General features: G+C 35.8%; 1 pseudogene; it reads right to left on the bottom strand.

Annotated features, from left to right (window-relative positions):
• Positions 1–746: 746 nt before the first annotated feature.
• Positions 747–21,008, bottom strand: LOC113082389 (sodium/potassium-transporting ATPase subunit alpha-1-like; annotated as a pseudogene).
• Positions 21,009–21,492: the final 484 nt, after the last annotated feature.

Below are 21,492 nucleotides of genomic sequence, written 5' to 3'. Positions count from 1 at the left end.
TTATTGTCATTCAGTAAAGCTACAGAAAATACAATCATTCTTAGCTTGAGGTCACACTGGTGACTTCAGACTGCCTAGAAGTTATACCAAAATACTTCTTTTGACATATAGAGCCAAACTGCCAATTCTATATTGTTCCTAACTAAACATAAATGCTGTTTCCTTAATAAAAATTAAGTTTTCAATTCTAGAACATAACTAGACAATTATTGTAATTATTTATACAGAATTATTGACTCCTTTTAAATGCATTTCAAAGCAGAAAACTATCAGCAGCTGGAAGGTGTAGTTACATCATCTACCAATTGGAGAAAATGCTAATAAAACACTTCTGCACCATATATCACTTCTACAACTGGTAGCGTAGCGTTTTCCTCTCAATGGAAGCCAGGAAAGAGAAGCCATATTTAATTACCATCACAAGGCACAACACCATCTGTGCTCAGACAATGATTGACTTTTAGCCTCCAGTCTCTATCATCAAACATTCAAACACACTCCAATAGCACCAACCTTGCAGACCCCAGTGCACCTATGTCGCCCGAACCAGCTTTCAGGCAAAGTCGGCCATTATTAATGACACCGGTTGTCAACTATTATGGAGACGGAGGAGATCATTTAAGGGAGAGTAACATGAGTTCACTCACAATCGCCTCAAAACATTGACTACATTCCCACCTCATACAATTTAGCCTGTTCTGCATTCTGATTGCAGCGGTGTTAAATGTCATTTCCATTTAGATGGCTCAGGTTATGGTGTATTTGAGAAACAGGATGTGGAAAACCAGGATGAATGTGCCTGACGTGTCTGGACTGACGTGGGTCGATGCACACTGGTTATCCCCGAGCAGTGGGTTAATGCATAGCTAGAGAGAGCATAACCACACGTCATGACTTAGAGAAAAAATACACAATCTCTGTGAATAAGATGGACCTGTTTCACTCGCCCCAACAGATTAAATGCTCTTGTCAAGGGTTTGGCCGTCTTGCAGGGCTTTCCTCAGAGCCCTATCGCATTTGCAGCTTCAAATGTCACAGTACTGATGTTTTGGTCTTATGCTTTAAGGGATGAATGAAGTCTTTTGAGGGCTTGGTGTAAACCACGAACAGCGGGTCTATATGTCACTTGCTATTTCATGGAATGTGTTTTAGAAGCTTGTTTACTATGTGTGAACATCTTGTATCATATCATGTAAAAGGTTTATCAGACATGAGTGAGAGTGTCTAACAAATATCCCAAATCGATTAAAAGCTTAGTACATGGAAGTGATATGTGAGCATGACACATGAAATATGACTTGTGGTATCACCTAGCAATATCCAAAGACATCTTAACTGCTCAATTTTCCTTATATGCTGGCTCCAGACTTTTGAATGGTAGTGTACACAGAAATGCACATTCAGATGCCATCAATGCATCCATATTGGATTTTTTTTTTAATTTCATAAAAATAAACAAACTAAATAATATGAATAACAACAACATCAGACTGGCTGATTAAAACTGGAGTGCACAGGTCAAGGACAGGCAGTGAAAGTGCTTGGCCTTTAATCTCTACAGTGCCACTCAAGAGATGCTCACTACTTTCAATAGACAAGCCACTGCTATTTGTAAAGCAATACATGATGGGGTCACACCAGATTCTCATTTAACCTTGGTATTAGAGTAGCGTGGCTTAAACCACTCTTAATCCTGACTCCCAATGTGGGTTTACATAAAGATGAATGTATCTCCTCAGCTGGCTTATGTTAGTGTGGCTTTCAGGAGGTGGTCCAAACTTTGTCCTTCTGCCCTCTAATCTTCCCTCAGGTAAATGCAACTCTCCTAAGCCATGTAAAGCAGCCTGTTATCTGCACAGTGGTTTAAAAATTCTGCCCACTTGCTAATACAGGTTTAAGAACATCCTCTTCTTTGTTTTAATGACACAAATGGTATTGACATTCTATTGCTGTTCCGTGCCCCAGAGTGTGGGATTGCGTTGCTATTGCACTTGACTTTGATGAGTTCAGACACAACACCATTAAAAAAGACAGAGACAAAAAAGTGGATTGTGGGCATTTAAGTGATGTGCTTATCAGTAGTTGGATTGCTTGTTGTGATTCTCTGAAATGGCTGAAACTGCACTGACATTAAGGGAAAGTTTCAGAAAATGTGCAGGAAAGGAAGTTATTGCCAATTCAGGTTAATGCATTTTCAAAACACACAACTATTTCTAAAAAAATCTTAAATTACTGTTTAACTATTGCTTTACTGTTTGTCATTTTTACCCACTTTTCAGCATTATTCTCTTAAGAATAATTCACTTTTGTAATTTAAAGGCCCATTCACACCAGAAACAATAACTTCTGATATAAATATAACAACAAAGAAATTAGTTTTAATATTACAGTTTTGTCATCTGTCACTTTAAATGTTTGAGCTATGAGGCTTTTCTGATGACTGCTATGCTGATGACACTCAACTCTGTTTATCATTAAAACCAGATGATCTGACGGTAGCTGCTCGCATTACAGCCTGTCTGAGAGACATTTCTAGCTAGACGAAGGACCATCACCTTCAGCTCAACCTTACTAAGACAGAACTGCTTGATGTTCCTCTCCTCATCAGGTTACACTGGCTACCAGTAGTCGCTTGGATCAAATTCAAGGTACCGATGCTTGCATACAAGACGACCACTGGCACTGCACCAATATACCTACTATATACCTACCTATAACTCCTAGTTTAAACTTATTCACCATTCAGAAGCTTTCATTCTGCAAGTGAATGGTGCCTTGTGGCGGCACCCCAAAGAGGTGCAAAATCACTTTTTACTGAATTTTTCCTGGACTGTGCCCAGTTGGTGGAATGACCTCCCGATCTTTACACATTACACAAAAATCACCTAAAGACACATATTTTTTAGCCAGCACTTGACCAACTAATACTAGCACTTGACTATTCTATTCTATTCTTTAAAAAAAAAAAAAAAAAAAAAAAAATGACTGCAACTAACAGAAATATAAACAAAGCAACCAGCAAGATGCTTGCTCATGAAAAGATAAAAAAAAATCATATTAAAGTTTATCTAAACAAAAAGGTGCAAATTAAACGAGTATATGCATACTAAGATTCTGAGTTTAAATTTTGCAACAGTGCTGCTCACAATTGATACAGTTATTCTCTCCTGGGGTGCCTTGCCCTGCTCGGTGAGTGCAAATGGCTGCATTAAGGCCATAATCAGGAGAATAGAATGATTAAACACTTAGATTTTAAAAAGCAACATCTGGGGGATGATGCCCTGGGGAATGCAAAGTGGATTTAACACATTATTCTGTAAAACAGCAAGAAAGAAACACAGAAACAGAGACTCCTACAGAGACGTCATACACTGAGTGACCCTGGCAATAACACACTGCTATAGATGTCAGTTTTTTGGGGGATTCAGTGAAAGGAAATATATGAGGGGTTATATGCATGGAATGCAAGTCGTATCATGAGGTAATTTTATACAGCCTACTGTAACATGTATATCCTATCAAGAATTATTTGGCTTGCACTGACATGCTCCGACTCGGAATGAGCTTTCAAACCACGTGAAATTATGTGAAAAACCTTTGGCTCAATTTTGGCGTCCTCCACCACGCTCAAGTATATCTCAACCTGACAGGAAAGTGAAGCATGATGCTGCATGTAGGTGTGGAGCAATAGGACCCTTTTTTCGATCTACTCCATGCCAGTCCTAGAATCCCTGTCGAGCATTTCCTGTAAAATCAATAATCCACGCTGTCCGTCAGGAGCTTGATGGACGGCTGCTCAGAACAGAGGGCTGTTCTCCACAAGCACGGAAACTCTCTAACTGGGCTTAAGGCTATTTTTTAACACTCCATTTGTCCCTACAACATGTGTAAGGATACCGCAGTGTCATGAATAATTTATGCATTCTTAGCACCAAGTGACTGACATTGTGGGGGAGAAAAGCATGGCCTTGAAGGAAATTCATTTTGTCTTTTTGTTTCCAAAGTTTACAATCCTCTCGGTACTTTACGGGAATCTTATTCTTTGCGAATGTCAAAATGAACTTGAATCAAATTAAACACTCCTACACCGCACATGACTACACTCTTGACTGATTGGCTTGTGGATTAGAACAGGGGCATTCTGATTTCATCGTAATTTTTCTTTCAGGCTTTTGACTTATGAGATTCAAATATTTTTCTTCATGACTAGGATGCATCTATTTTGATAGATAGATAGATAGATAGATAGATAGATAGGTTCTGAATAATCTTATTTTATGGTTTGCATACAAATGAAATTGTAGTAATTATTATTCATAATTACTTATATTTTATTAATTAATGAAGTATCTTTAAACAGTTAAATGTAGACATTACAGGGATGTTATATAAAACAGATTGGGGTAGAATTTCAACCAAAAACATTTTCTCTAGCATGACATAAGATTTGGGCACCAAATTTCATAGCATCCTTCCAATCAAATTAAAGCTTGCAAGTTTGTCCTTTTTTTTTGCTCAATATACATCACTGTGGGTGGTGAGAACAGGATGTGAAGCACAAGAAAAACTCCTATAATTCAAGTCGATATGTATTTTCATGGGATTCATGAAAAAAGAATAAAAAGGTGTTAGGTACATTTGGCTCAGCATTCATCCTGTTGCGTCTCTTTGTTCTCTAGAGCACCACGCTCACTCTTTCACGCATGAGTTCAAGAAAATCCTATGGATTCACTGCAAGAGCGTTCAATTCACACACCTGGCATTCAATTCAAAGAGTTTTTTCTTGAATGCTCAAAGGAACCAGGAAATGAAAGAAGCCCAACTTCTGACATAAACATTCTCTCCAAAAGTAGAGTGCCAATGAGAATAGTCATTCTGAGTAGGATAAACTAGGCTAAATATAAACACATGTAATATTCAGACATGTTGCCAGCAGTGTATTATATGACACACACTCTCTTGTGAACATTTCATCACAATTTAATTAGTGTAGCTCTACTCATAACATGTTTAATGGTAACTGAAGACAGAGTTATATAGGACAACATGAGCATTACACAAAATAATTTCTCTTTGAAGAAAAGGAATATAAAATCAGCATGAAAGTACCAAAATATATCCCAATTACCACCAGTTTGAGTAGAAAAGGGTTTGTAGTGCTTTTGACATGCATTTCTATCAGCCTAAACACACACACACACACACACACAAAACACCTGAAATGAGTAACGATGCTGCATTTGAGAATGCTGTTTCTGCCACCAGGTGGCCAGACTGCACTCTGCATATGACACCTTTTCAATTCATTTACTATTCAACCTGCTTCTGAATGCAGTTCTACTCCTCCATTAACTCACAGCCGCGAGCAATGCAGGCAAAAAATAAATAAATAAATAAATGAATGAAAAAGGCAGAGGAAAACCAAAGGATGGAGTCCGAGCAGGCACATAGCTCAAAGCAGTGAAATATACACTGTAAATCATGAATATTACTTTTTACAGTAGATGCCCCAAGAGTTCGATTTATGCATATTCAGTATTTTATTAGATAGTAGTTTTATTATTATACAGCATTGTGTTATATTATACAATATTTTACTACCGTTCATACTGTACATTCATGTATAGATTTTAATGGTTTTAATAAATAATAAATTTTAATGGCTGCTGAAAATTCAGATTTGTCTTCACAGAATTAATTGACATTTTAAAGCATATTAAATTAGTAAAGTTATTTAAATTGTAATAATATTGGTGGACATAGAAAAATAAAATAAAAAACTTTTATGACCCAAAACTTTTGAACAGTTGTGTAAGAGTCAAGTCAATGGGATAAAACAATCACAATAATCTAATGACTTCTGATTAGTCTCAAAGAGTAATATTATCCAGTTTGAATTCTGATACTGTATGGAATATAATACTTTTATGGTACTTTTGCTTGTAGTGAATGATTTTTCTTACTTTGTTTCTGAGCTGGAACATTTCATGGGTGTTCAGGGGTTTGCTAATGTCTTAAGGGAGGCTAAGATGTCTATTTCCCACATATTAAAGTTCTTTTGCATTTTGTCCCTTGCTGGCTGGGGAAATGCTGACCTAGCACTTCTCTAGCAGGAGCATTTCAACGCGCTCCTGTCTCGTCTACTCACCATTGGTCCTTTTCTAATTAAGCTGTGCCCATTTAAGCATCCTTGTCATAAAGAAACGCTTGCATGAGCAAAACACACACTCCTCGTCACTTGTCGGAATGGGCCTGTAAAGTGGTTTGATTAGTCATTTAAAGTGTCGGTAGTTTAATTAAAATCACCTAGCAATTAGCAGCAGTGGCATCACTTTTAAGTGTATCTCCACCATCTTCAATGCATTAACCAGTCTTAATAATCATAATTGTGTCAGTAGCGCTGCAACCCATGTAAACATATGGCTAGCAGTGAGCATTGATCAGGACATCTGACGCGCACCTCATTCAAGCAAACATCAAGCAAGACAACAACAGAGTTATGGATATTGTGCGATTAATAGGGCGTGCCCCTTTAAATGAGGTACTCATTAAATTGACAGATTACTCCCTAACATGTCCCATGCCGAAAATAATGATCAGCTATCTGATCAGTATGAGTGTGGTCCGCAGACCATGCTTGACTGCTGATGAGCTGTGTCTCCAAAGGGTTTCATCTGTCATAAAAGCATGAATTACTGGATTGCATGATGAGTTATTACCGTGCAATAAATCAGAGCAGAGCAAAAGAACAGACACTATACACGAAGGGAACAAAAACTTCTATCCACTTGTTATGACTCAATGGAGTTTTAAAAGAAAACACACTCATGCATACACACATAATCTTTCAACCTTGGCAGATAGACAAAGAAGCTTGTAAGACTAGCTACTTACCTGACTGGAGAGATAATGCAAAATTGTCTATTTGACATGATAAAATGCCATTTCTCTGGTACACTGTGCACTGCAAGAATATGGCTTATTTCTATTCCTGAAAATAATGGAAAATGTTTCACAGTTTTTCTTTCACTCCAAATATATTATTAGTAACCAGGAATCACCCTATAGTTCCCTATATACAACAAAATACCATTAAAACAAGATAGATGTTATTTTTAATATTTTTATATTATATTAATGGAAATATAATAAAATATTTTAAGTCTTGTTCTTGTGTGACAGAAAGCTAGTTCTAAGAATAAATTATGTCCATTTTCGAACAGATATTTTATGGATTTCAAAACATATTATGTATTTTTTTGTACAAAATATGTGACAAAATATGTGAATTCAACTGACTGATATTATTAATTATGACTTGCAACCAAATTTCTTGTTTCTTGTGTTTTGCTCAGAGCTGAAAATTAAAAAAAAAAGTACACAATCTTTGGCCATCCAAGATGTAGATGGCTTTGTTTCTTCATCAAAACAGATTTGGAGATATTTATATATCATGATATAATACATGATCATGGACAAACATACAGCAGACATACAGCTTTTCACTTCACAAGACTTTAAGGGTACAGGTTGTAGGACCTGCCACTAGAGGGCGCACTATCAAAACAATAACAATCGCGTGGTTTGACGCTAAGAAGGAGCATGGAATGATAGGATTTGTTGTCTTCTACCCAACCGCTGACGGCCATCAATCAGACGGAAAGATAAATCATGGATTTAACGCCAGTTCAACGATTTGCGCGAGTAGGTAACATACAAAATCAATGCAAAGACACGATCAGACTATGGATCAAACGCGGCCTCTAGAGAGGCGATGTCTCGCGTTTGGCATGTATGCCACATAATACTAATCTTGTTGATCGTTATAATAGCATAAGTTTTCTGTAAAGATACGAATCAAAACAACTCACCTGTCGAGTAAAACACAAGCGAGATCGTAGAAGTTTGTCACAAAGCTAATTCCGCATTTGTCCAAGACACTGTTGTCATGTAGTTTCTACGTCAGTAAACTAACTAACGTCATTGACAGGCGAATGCACTGCCCCGTGTCACTGTTTAAATGGAAATTTTCTCATGATTTACAAGTAGATGAAAACATTAGAGATATTGTTAGTAATCAGCTGGACAAAATATGTAACACTATCCTAGTGTTTTTATTTTGATGTTTTACTGCAAATATCTTACAAATTGTACCTTTAATTAATGGACTAAAGTTGTGTGTATTATTGTGATTTTTTTTATCAGTTGTTTGGACTCTCATTCTGACGGCACCCATTCACTGCAGATGACCCACTGGTGAGCAAGTGATGTAATACTATTTCTACAAATCTGTTCTGATGAGGAAAAAAACTAATCAAACTCATTTTTGCACTATTCCATGCTTCCATGCTCCAAGCTTACTGTAGGTCTCTGAAATACACTGAATAGATATATACAGGTTACCACAGTGAAACATACACCTGAATCGAGCATGCATTACAATATCTTCAATAAATCGGAGTAAACTGTCTGCCGTTAGAGCTTTGACCTCTTTTTAAATTATCAGTGTCCGAATATTAAAGTCGCTTGCAGGCCTGCCTCGCTAATCACCAATAAACGTCATGCATTTCATAGATTTCATGCTTTGAAAAGCAGTGTGTTTCTAAAGAATAGGCCTCCTCATTGTCTCACAGCAATTACCGAAATCCACAATGGCACATGTTCGTCTGCTTTTATGTGTGCTTTTCCTCTAGCGTGCTGTTCAGTTCTCCCTTTCAATCGCATTCATCCCACACGGCCTCTAGCTTTCCAGATGAGCCCTATTCCCATTCCACCACTTAAACATAATCAAAGGCATTACGCAAATCCATGAAAGACTTCTAATTCACAGCAAGGCCATAATCACAGTCTACACTCTTTATTTTGCATGACACTTTTTCTGAAAGCCTGCTCCATGTAATCAAGGGGGTTCTGATTTTGACACAATTCTGTTCTCTGTCCCCATTGAAGGAGTCAGAGCTTAAGAGAATATTCTTGTTCACCTGACAGCTTTCTTTTTGTGTTCATCGAGATCCCTGATAATGCTTTGTGCTTTCTGAATATGTGCTGAATATTACACCTTAAATGCTAAAGTACACTTTTTGAGACTGGCTTACTGGCTCTCCTCTCTATACAGTGGAAAGGATTTTTGGTGGGTTCACACTTGCCATGTTTTATTGCATGCATTCTCTATGGTTCAGTCGCTCTGTCTCATGCCAGTGTAAAGGAGATCAATCAAAGCTTGTTGTGAGGGTACTGAACTGCCTTTGGCTCATTTTGCTCATCCAAATGCATCCTATTACACATAATGTGTCCTCTACATTTTACTGCCGAACTCTCTGCCTCTTCTCTCATTACACTCAACCCTAACAAACTAGCTCTCCTTCTTCTCAGAAATAATTTCATCTACTAACTAATGTCTGATATTGATGGATTGCAGAAAATATTATCAGCAGCATCACTCTTGTATTTCCATATCCCATGTTTTTGAATATGTTGGTGCGAACTTTTCAATTATTTTAAATTATGTTCCAGGAAGATGAGAATTGTAGCCCACCTAAGCCATTTGTTGGTATGATGTATAGGTTTTAAAACGCAACCAAATTGTCAGTGCAGTCAGTAACTTTCACCAGTAGAGGGTGCGACAAATTAGATTTTTTTTTATTTTATTTTTTTACACTACAATATGGCTGTATACATTTTATTTCATTCATTTTTCATTTCATTTTTTAATGTCAGGAAAGCCTCGGCAATATCATAAAATGAAAATTACAATAAAGCAGTAATGGTTAGTAGCCTCAGGTGGTCGTAATAACTATCTTCACATCCGCTGAGTTTTCCATATGCATAATGGACACTACAGGAATGAAGAGACATAACTTGATTAAACTATGGATAATTTTATCTGGCTCCTGGTAGGCAATCACAACAGTTATGGCTTCACGCTGCATTTGTCCACTTCACCAGTACAAAAGAATATGGATAACATACAATAACAATAAATCTGTTCCTGCTGGAATTTTTATTGCGTTATGCTGTTAAATGTAAATTCATTATGAAAGAGTTGTAAAGTCTGTGAGCTTTACAGCTTATATTAATAAATTAAATGAAAACCCTTGTCTTCTCTGTTAAAAGATTATCAAATAATGTTGATCAGATATAGAGATGTAAGTATATCCCTGTACAACTTTCCTGTGTACATGTAAGACAGCCAAGTATCACAATTTGAAATCCTTTTATCCAACTAATATACTGTAAACTGAATATATCACCCAACATTTCTCAATCTTTTTTGTTAAATTTTGAATTTCCCTTGAGCTACTTCCACAGATAAAATAAATTGAATAAATGAACAGAAATGGGCAAGCAATGTTCATTCTGTTCAGACTGTTAACAATGCTTCCTTATACGCAACTGTAATACAAATGATATAATATTTAACTATTTATCATGTGCATTACAGTTGAGCAATTGTGTGCATTACATTAAGCCATATATGTAAATATAAAACATATATAATATCAAAGTGTCACAGCCAGAAATATTTTATATACAAAAATGCCTTCATTTACACATATGTATTGAGGGTGCAGCCCTATAATAGGACATTATTGAATAGGTTAGTCATGTTTGGAAAGGTTTTTTCTCTTTTTTTTAGCAGTTAAGCATTTGGGTTGTATTTACTAAAAGCAGCTCTATTAGTCATGATTTTAAGCTTTAATGTATACTGTAATATCTCTGTGCCTCAGCTGTTCTCTGAGTTTGTGATAATTCGCTCTGCTAACAAGCGCATGTTAATGCCTGACAGGTTAATGACTGTGTGTTTAGGTGATAAGTGTTTGTTTACAGTGTGACAACCAGCAGCAATTCCTTAGCGTCTGTTCTCTAACAAACAGAAAATGACTTCTCTGGAAGTATCATTTCAGAAGATAACTGCATTGCAGATGTGTCAGGCTCTTCAGCTCAGCCGGGGGTGTGAAATTCAAAGTAATTGGGATCTGAAGGATTCGGATTCCCCCTTCTGTCCCTGAGAGTGTATTCAAGGAGGTTGTCAATGATTCACAGCGTCTGCGGACACAATAAAATGTCTTCTTGTGAAAAGCAAATCATTCAAATATCTGTGAAATTGAAATCTATGAAAAAGCAAGTGTATGCTAGACTGGACGGTGGATGTATGAATGAAAACAGTATTAGGTGTCATCTGGACATGATCTAATTTTAATTGTATGAACAGGGCATAAATAATATAGGCCTGCCATTGCCAGCAGAGGGCAATATAGTGTAAAGAAACATTTAATAAGTTAAACTACCACTAGCCAATGGACCTTTTTCACATTTCCGGGTTACTTCCGGGTCAACTTGAAGAGCATTGAATTGGAGATTATGAAAAATATATTTTTTTACATTCCTATTTGCTCAAATAGCAAAAGAAAAACTCCACGATAGTGTTTTCATTATTTGAACCCAACCGATCAAGCTCTGTGAGAATCTACAGTATGGTGAATGACGTCAAGTAGACCGTTCAAAGATGGTGGCCTCATCTACATACCTGGAGCACTCAATGGGGCATCTATATTATGTTACAGCGGACATTTTAAAGGTGACATATCATGAAAATATGACTTTTTCTGGTTTTAAGTGCTATAATCAGGTCCAGGTGCATCTACCAACCAAGGAAATGTGAAAAAGATTAACCCAGTAACTTTGTTTTTGGTAAGCCTTTTTCTGCAAGCGTCTGAGAAAACAAGTGTGTCAGATTTTGCTCCCTTGGTGACGTGGCAAAGGGATCTCATTATAATATCACCGCCCCCTCTGTAAGTTTATACCCACGGCACCATCATTTTGATTTCGCAAGCGACAACAGTGTACCAGCTCTAATGCCATGGAGAAAGTTTGAGCAAAACATACTAACTGTTCTGCTTTTGGCTGCACAGATAATAACAGAACACTATTTAAAGTCACTAATTTATTCAGCAAGGATGCTTTAAATGTATCCTTACATTTTTTATATATATTTTGAATTCTTTTCTTTCAAACTTTCCATTCATCAAAGAATCCTGATAAAAATGTATCACGATTTACAAAACAAGAAAATATAAGCATATATTTTCATAATAATACATAATAATTCATAAAAAGAAATGTCTCTAGCACAAAATCAGTATATTGGAAATTATCTGAAGGATCATGTGACACAAAAGACTGAAGTTATTGTTTCTAAAAAAAAAAAAAAAAAACATGTCATCCCAAGAATAAATTACATTTTAAAAGATAACATAAAAATATAAAACTGATATTTAAAATTGTATAAATTATTTAATACTATTTTAGTGTTACTTTTTACAAGGATGCTTAAAATGTTTTATTATACCAGCAGGGGCTGAAAGCTAACATAACCTATATTTGACCCCCTTCCTACATCTTAACCCAACTGTTTTACTCAAAAACTTGCAGTCATTATCGGTTAGCAGGAAATGATTCGTTAAAAGCCCATACCATGTAAACTGTCAGTTAGAAATATAACTTGTCAGAGCAAATGTAGATGGACTCCGAAGACAAAAAGCATAAATCCTGATGCATCATTTACCATGTATACAATCTTGCCATGATTGGACAGGGTCAGGTCTCTCCGAATTCCTTTCACAGGCTGTCAGACAAGCATTTTCCCTCAGGTTTAATTAGGAACTCTTCTCTCAGTATCCAGCATAGTTACTCTTGCACAAACCAGCAAGAGAGAAAAAATATGATCAATACGCATAATAACAGAACTGCTTAAGTTCTATTATATGCTGACCTGCAACTGACCAGAAACTGTGTTACAGTCTGTACAGCTTAGATCATTGCCTCATCCTACACTGTGAACTATTCAGCACACCATATTTTCACATTCATAACACAAAAAGCAATATAAATAATTAAATATCCAAACATACTGCCAATAACACTTGCTATAGAAGCACAACATTCGAATTTCTCTCTCCAGCGGCAATCCTTCAGAGCATTATTATAATGGTATTATCAATATGTCAACTTTTACATTGATTACATGAACTTCGTGAGAAATCTGTGCTTTCCTGCCCCATGATTATGTGGTTGTCTCAGAGCGGAGAAAATAAATTACAATTTCACCACTGAGCTTTTTGTTCAGAGCTGCACTTCATTCTTGTCACGGAGCGATGGACCCCTGAATCAAGTCCCATTTTCAATCCAACAAAAGCTCTATTCTCTCTAGCGGAGTGATGCTGTTACCGCCAAGTCACATTTAGTGGAAAACAATATACGACATTCTGATTAAGACAAAAGCCAGGGCTTAGACTCAGTGCTTTGGGTTAATAAAGGTATTGACCTGCACAATGGAAAAAAAAAAATCTCTTGAGGGCTTTTAGGCTTTAACTGCGCTGCCGTTCTCAAATTTAAAGGAACACAAAATAAGAATGTTTACAGAATGTTCATGTAGCTCTTTTCCATACAACAACAGTTCAGAGTGACCACAGATGTCAAGCTTAAAAAAAATGGATGTAAGATGCCATAAGAGCAGTATATATGAAGCTTGTTCTATACAGTTAGTAATAATATTCAGTTAACATTATTTGCATTTTTGTTTTCTCAAGAAAAAGCAGTATCATTTTTGACAGGTATATTTCTACACTATGATTAGCCTCAAATCAGTCATATACTACATTCTCCCTCAGATGATCTTTTCTGCCATTAAGCCTAACATATTAAATGCTGTAAAAAAATAAATAAATAAAAAATAAAACTCACAGTGAATCACAATCTACAGTGGGCTGAAAAGTATTGATCTAGAAGTTGAAAGGGGAAATGTGTCACTGCCCTTTCATGTTGGTCATACTCAAAACAAATCATACAGTACATAGTACAATACAGTCACGATTTATGAGACAGTCAAAAAAGTAGTTGAATTACTGTCTTACATGGGAAAATTTGTGGTTTGCTTCAGTTTTGGTTAATGTATTATGCTAAATCAATGGAAACACCACTGAATGATAACAAACAGAAGAGAGTGGCTTAACATTCCAATGGCCTCTAAATGAACAAAGGACAGAAAAGGAAAATAAAAGGACACTCTCTTCCTTAAATTCTGGATGAAATAGTTTAGGACTACTGCTGTGTAGTGTGTATCCATGCCAAAATGATTCCTTTTTTTATGCTGCTTCTGTCATTATTCATTATCTGTGTTTCTTAAAATGTTTACATTTGGTAATACTAAGAAAGAATACATTTATATACAGGTATCAATTAACTTCTATAATTTACACTAGGATATGTAGAACCGACCAGCAACAACATCAAGTTATTGAATGAGATAATGAGATTTTCATCATAAATAAAGATGAGATGAGAGTACGGGATGGCAAAGAACCACCAGTTGGATAGAGCACAGAATATAAACCAAAGAAGCAGCCAAGAAACTGCATATATAAATGAGTTTTAGCCTACTTGAGTGGGTACAATCTGAGAGCCACATCAATGCCAGGGCAATAAGACAAGAAAGCTGCCAGTGCTGTTTCCTCAAACAATCCAAAGATCAGGATTTAGTTCCTTGTAGAACAAAAAATGTAGTAAACAGACAATAAATAAAAGAAAATCTCCTCAAGAACATGGCTTATGCTCACTTGTTCTCCCAGACTCTCTTCATTCCCTGCTGGTAGACAGAATTACGCCAGGTGTTGCAGATAATCAGATCGGCCCTGTGCACGACCACAATGCTGGTGAAGAATGCTGTGTGCCATGTGAACTCCACAATCTTTCTCTGTTCATATGTCTGAGAAAACATAACATTGTTTTGATACAATAACAATTCCATAGTATCACTTGAAGGTTTTGAAGATTTTAGTAGATGCCTGTTAGCTTTGAGGCAAATCTAAATGCTAAAGCACACCTAAATGTGGACTACATTCATTTTTAGCCAATATACACAAACAAACAAACAATAAATAAATAAAAATGCATAAAACAACTTTGACACTACTAGAATAAATTGCTTTTTTAAATACAGTAAAATAGAAAAAGGCTATTTTAAATGTAATAAAATGCAACAATATTACTGTTTACTATATTTTAAACTTTTGAACAGTTTTGTGTGGATTTTAAAAGGACATTCTCTTTTAGGAAGATACAGTAATACTGTTGACTCATGGTACTAAAAATATATATATATATCTTATCCAAAATAATGCTCTTAAGAATGAGAATGTCCCTCCCCTTGACTGGCATGTAGCAAAGTTATGGTTCACAGCTGTGGTGTAATTTGCCCATAACGGTCCTCCTAGTCATTAATATGCTTGTCATCCCAAGGTACACAAATTCCTAGTATTCTTGATTGTAAAAAGTCATTTTCAGCAAATATGACAAAGTATGTGAAAAATCGAACAAAAGCCTGAATCATACCTGCAGAACGAGACAATATCTTCTATTAAAACTTTAATAAGATAGCATGTTAGTGAGGAAAAACTTAGTTTATCACCTGATCAAATACTATTAAAAATGGCAGTCTTAGAATCTTTTCTAAGACAATTCTAGCATTTAGTGCTATGCTCTACCATTTAAGCTACTGGAACAAAGCAACAAAATGTCAACCTACCTATCTGTCGAATGCAATGCTAATAAGTCTTTCATTCACCAGCTTGTCTGTTTTAGGGTTTCTGGGCTGTCTCTGTGTAATATCACTCTCAAAAGCCTCGTATGCCAGAGAAATAGCAGGGACCTTGAAAACAAAACAAAATGATTAACTGTCATCTCTTATAGAGATGAAATACCAAATGTGAAAGTGTGAAAAAGAAAATAACCCAGTGTGTTGTGCACTGACCATATCTGTTCCCAGGTCAATACGCAGAATGGTAAGAGTTCCTAGAGGCAAGGAGATGTTGGCGATAATGAAGAGCAGGAAGGGTGTGATCTCAGGGATGTTATTGGTCAGGGAGTATGCAATGGACTTCTTCAAGTTGTCAAAGATCAGATGGTCTAGAGTGGAGAGCAAATGCTAACAAAGGGGCCCTACATCATTGAGAGGATATGAAAAAAGGTCTCCTGTACCTTCCTCTATGCCTACTACAACTGAGGCAAAGCTGTCATCCATCCCCTGTTACAAAGACTATAGCTCCCTTTGGAAAATAAATGAAAAAAAATAATAAATAAATAACTTCAACATGCAATTTCCAAATGCTTTCTAAACCAGAGGTTTTCATGGAGACCAGAGGCTGTAAAGGGTCCTAAGCAGTCTGTGGAAAACTTTTATTTATATACTAAGATAAACGAGAACATGTATTTTTAATATTGTATTTACAGTGCCCTCCATAAGCATGGGCAGTAAAGACACATTTGTTTGACTTTAGACAACTTTGGCTTTATTTAGTACATGAACAAAATAAAACAAACAAATGTAAACAATTTCAGCAATTTACAATTTTTAATAACTTATGTCCTATTTTAAAATATTTTATGATTCCAAAACTGAATTCTCAGACACCATTACAGCCATCTTCCTTGTCACATGATCCTTCAGAAACTGTTTGAATATGATTTGGTGCAAAAGAAAGATTTCTTATTCTTTCAATGTTGAAATAAGTTGTGCTGCTAATGTATTATATATATTTTATAATTATGGAATAAAAGCATTTTTTTTACTACTGTAATACAAGCATGCTTCTTTGGCATCAAAATGTTGGAAAACCGCTGTTCTAAAGTTTAATACAGCCAAGTATGGTATACTCCAAGTATACTCAGAATTTTTGCTCTGCATTTAACCCATCCGAAGTGAACATACACACCGTGAACACACACCTGGAGCAGTGGGCAGCCATTTATGCTGCGGCGCTCAGGGAGCAGTTGGGGGTTCAGTGCCTTGCTCAAGGGCTCCTAAGTCTTGGTATTGCTGGCCCGAGACTCAAACCCACAACCCTAGGTTTAGGAGTCAAACTCTCTAACCACTAGGTCACGACTTCCCCAAACTGTCTAACTGAAGCATTAAGTACACAGCCCATTATTTACAGTAGGTATGTTCAGAATTTCATTACCTGTCGCTTATACCCTTCGACAATAATCAGTTTCTACACAATTCTAACACAATTTCTGTGTGGTACTTCAGAATATCATCTAACTGTTCAGCTGTGAGGCCCTTCAGCTCTCCACTGTGAACCACACAGGCCTTTGCATCTCTGAAAAGAGATATTCATTGACTTATTAGATTAATGTCAAGGCAATTTAGAGTGTAATTTTTAGTAAAACTAACACAATACCTTGGATTGACCTCAATGACAGAGATATACACAGTCTCATTACCCTCCGAAATAATCACAACCCCCTTTGCTATGGCTTTGGCAGTAACCTAATATTTGATAAATATATGTGTAAACTATAATTATATAGTCATTGCAGTACATTGTAAAGGAGTTGTACATCTGTTTAACCTTGATTGCTGCACTGCATCAGGTACAGCAGCACAAAGCCAGTACAGACCCACAAAGTCAGTATCAAACTGGAAGCCTTCTGGAAACTGTTCTTCAAGGAGGTAGAAATAACAGAATACTGTTGGAGAAGAATGTGAATGATCAGATCACAGTGTGCTCAGGTGAACTAACAACATTTATTGGAAGGAGCAGCTTTTTCTCTTTTACCTAAAACTCTTTCTCTAATGCCCCCGAGCTCCAGATAAGCATTCTGAAAGCCTTCTCTTATTTCATCATCCAAAGGTTGCTCCTTGCCTTAGATCAACACAGTAGCACAGCAGTCCAGGATTCTCTCGAGGGCTCCTTTCATCACCGGCTTGTGTTTAGACTCTGTGCCATCATTTGGGTTCTTGTGCACTGACAGCTACCAATGCAAGCATTGATTTATTAATTTAATAGAATGATGAGTTGCAATGTATTAGTTGTGTCAATGTAACATTAAACAGTGGCATATTTTAAATGCATGAATGGGAGATCGACTAAGTAGAGATGCAAGATCCTAAATGCAGTACCTGATATTTGTTTGTCGAGTTGAAAGGGATTTCTTACACTTTAATGTACTTGTCTCTGATTTCTTTCACTGATCCACAGCAAAGCTCAATGCATTTCAACACAGCAGATTCAGACGCATCCCCAGCAACATCTCTCTTTAAATATTTAAACACAAGTGAGATATTTATTAGAAAATCATACAAACCATGGCATAGCATGTTGATCAACAATACGGCAAAAAACTTGCATTGTGAAAGATTGTTACAAATTAGAAGCATTGTTTTCTAGTTTGATTTATTTAAAAATGTAATTTAGTTCTGTGATGCAAAGCTGAATTTTCAGCAGTTATTTCTCCGGTCTCCAGTGTCACACGATCCTTCGGGAATCATTCTAATATTATCTATAATAATATTGTCTGATTTGATGCTTAGGAAACATTTCGTATTATTAGCAATGTTGCAAACATGTCAGGGGGATTCTTTGCTGAATTTAAAGTTCAAAACCATTTTCAAAGCAAGTTCAAAACGTATTTTTTATAATAAATCTTATATAACATTTTAAATCTCTTTACTGTCACCTCTGATTAATTTAAGCATTGTATCCTTGCTGAACAAATAATTCATTTATTTGAGAAATTAAATCAATACTTTATTTATTTATTTTTTTAAATATATATAAAAAACTGCACTTTCCTTTTTTTTTTTTTTTTAAAGCAGATCTTCACCAAAAGTAATTAGGGTTAACACACAAAGTATAATTGCTATGACTCAAATCAAAAACTAACTGTAAGAATCTGTCTGGTCTGCCAGGAACACAGGCCTGTTGCATTGCCCAGCAATACGAGCCGATGATGCTGAGCTGCAGTCAAAGGAGACCCCGCTCTGATTCTCTATGGTGTCAGCCTGCTTATCGAACAACATGTGGGCTATGGTCATGCGATTCTGAGTTAATGTGCTAGAGTTATCAGAACATATGGTTGAGGTTGAGCCCAGCGCTTTAATATTAGGGCCTAATCGTCAAACAAAGTAAGTTTAATCTTACTAACCGTGACTTTAGCAAGAAGACCTTCAGGCACAGTGGCCACAATGATGCCAATAAGAAATATAACAGCTCCCAACCAGGAGTAACCAAGAGCGAGAGACAGAATAAAGAAAGAGACACCAAGAAAGATAACCTCACCTGTGATGAAGTGGATGAAGTGCTCAGTCTCAATGGAGATGGGGGTGCATCCGACCTCTAGTCCAGATGCAAGTGTTGCAATCCGGCCCATGACTGTATGGTCTCTGGTGCTGATGACGATGTCACGTGCAGTACCAGTGCACAAATATTGCATCAGAAACATTTAAATGTAAAAAAAAATTAATAATAATCAGTCAATAATAATATTACAAAGAATTTCCATTTGAAATAGCTCTTCTTTGGAACTGCATATTAGTCAAAGAAAAAAAAAAAGAAAAAAAAAAAAAACTTTCAGTTTCCAAAAAAATATTAAGTAGCTCAACTGTTTTCAACAATGATAATACTTTATTTTTATTTATTTATTTGAGCACCATATCATCACATTAAAATTATTTTTGAAGGATGATGTGACACTGAAGACAGGAGTAATGGCTACTGGATATTAAGCATTGTCTGTATGGGAAATTGCATTTTAGAATATAATAAATGACATAGAAAACAGTTATTTTATAAATGCTAATCGTCTTACTCCATTTTCAGTCAAATAAATTCAGCCTTGGTGAACATAAGAGACTTTTTTTCAAAAACATATATATAAACAACCTTGCCGACCCTAACCTTAATATAAAATATTTTTTCATAATATAATTTACATACACAATGTGTTTGCTTTACCATCAAAAGTAGTTGCAATTAAAATCAAATTAGTAACATGGTAGAATTAATCACTGGCATATTCCTGAATTAATCACAGATGGTGAACAAAATGAACAAATCAGTGTTTTTCTTTTTTTTTTTTTTTATAAATCAGTTAAGTCTGTGACTCAATTATTTAGCTACTCATAAAGACATTTCATTTGCCATTTCAAAGTCATTTGTCTCCACCTAATGGCATAATGAGTAATATTATAAGTAAATATAAAAATTAAATTAGATGAATTTGATTATGATGAAATCTTAACAATTATGCAAACATAAGTACACTTTACTGAACATCTGTAGTGAATGAGAATATAAATACATTCCACACAGTTGGTGGAGAAGAAAGCAATATTCCCGGTCTCTAGAGGATTATCATTTGAGAAATCCGGGGACCGTGTCAGAGGCTCTGATTCTCCAGTCAGAGAGGAGTTATTCACCCTAAAACACCCAATTTAAAAGCTATTTTTACATAATGTCACTGCCACAGAAAGGAAATGTGGTTCACACTACACTGATCAGCTCAGATAAGAAATAGCGGCTCATAATAACCTCGCAGCCATGTGAGGCTATAATTCTCAGGTCAGCGGGGATCCTGTCACCACCTTTACCTCCACCAGATCACCAACCACCACATCTTCAGCACTGATATGTTTCCTCTCACCATTACGGACAACCAATGCTTGCTAGAAAGGAAAAAAAAAAAGTTTATGATCTGATCAAAAATACATAAGAATACAAACCTACAATGTATTTAAGCTTATAGATTAGTTTACTAGAAAAACTGAATGGCAAAAAAATATATATATAAATAAAAAAAAAACACGAAATTAGAAAGAATATATATATATTTACCCGGGAAACCACATTTTTGAAAGACTCCATAATTTTGAGCACTTGAGAATCTCTCAGCACTTGTGAAACCCTGGTGAAGTCAAAGAGAAGGCTATGTATGTTAGGTATTGATCACTAGAGATTTATTAAGAGGCATTTTATAAAAGACTCTACTCAAGTCTGTTCCATATATATGGTGGAGCTCTTCCAAAAGTCAGCTTGTGATCATCCTGAAAAAGATTTAATACAGAAAGATTCAGCCTTGGAAAAATGATCAGAGTACACCATATTGAACAAAACTAAGTAAAGTCTCACTAAATTCACTTCCTTTTTCAGCTCAGCCATATCTTTGTCCATCTTCTTGTTTTTGTTCTTTTTCTATCCTCCTTGCATTGACGCTGCCGCCAGCTCATATTGGCCCCGTCTTTCCTGAAACAGATGTTTGAAACATGAAATAACAACTTTGTCAAATAACAAGGCTGTGACTATTGAGTCATTCTGTGGAAAAAGTTAAAGAAATAATTCACCCCCCGCAAATTACAATTCTGTAAATTTTTACTTTCATGTCATTTTAAACCCATATTACGTTCTTTCTTCTACAGAACATAAAAGTAAAAAACTGTACAGCTCAATTTTTCTCATTCAGTTACTAAGATTTCTGAAGTTTTCAAGCTTCTAAAAGTTTCAAAAGCACATTTGTAGACCATACAGTATGTGCACTACACATTTCAAGTTATCGCTTTTATGATACCTTAAAGAAAGAGAGCTGTATAAAATGATAAAATGCAACCTATACATTTTCATTTTATATATTTTTTTAACTTACAGTATTATCGTGTAT

This window comes from Carassius auratus, unplaced genomic scaffold (genome assembly GCF_003368295.1).
Source record: "Carassius auratus strain Wakin unplaced genomic scaffold, ASM336829v1 scaf_tig00035951, whole genome shotgun sequence".
NCBI lineage: Eukaryota > Metazoa > Chordata > Actinopteri > Cypriniformes > Cyprinidae > Carassius > Carassius auratus.
Note: the sequence above shows the minus strand (reverse complement) of the source record. Positions and strands in the feature narration are given on the sequence as shown.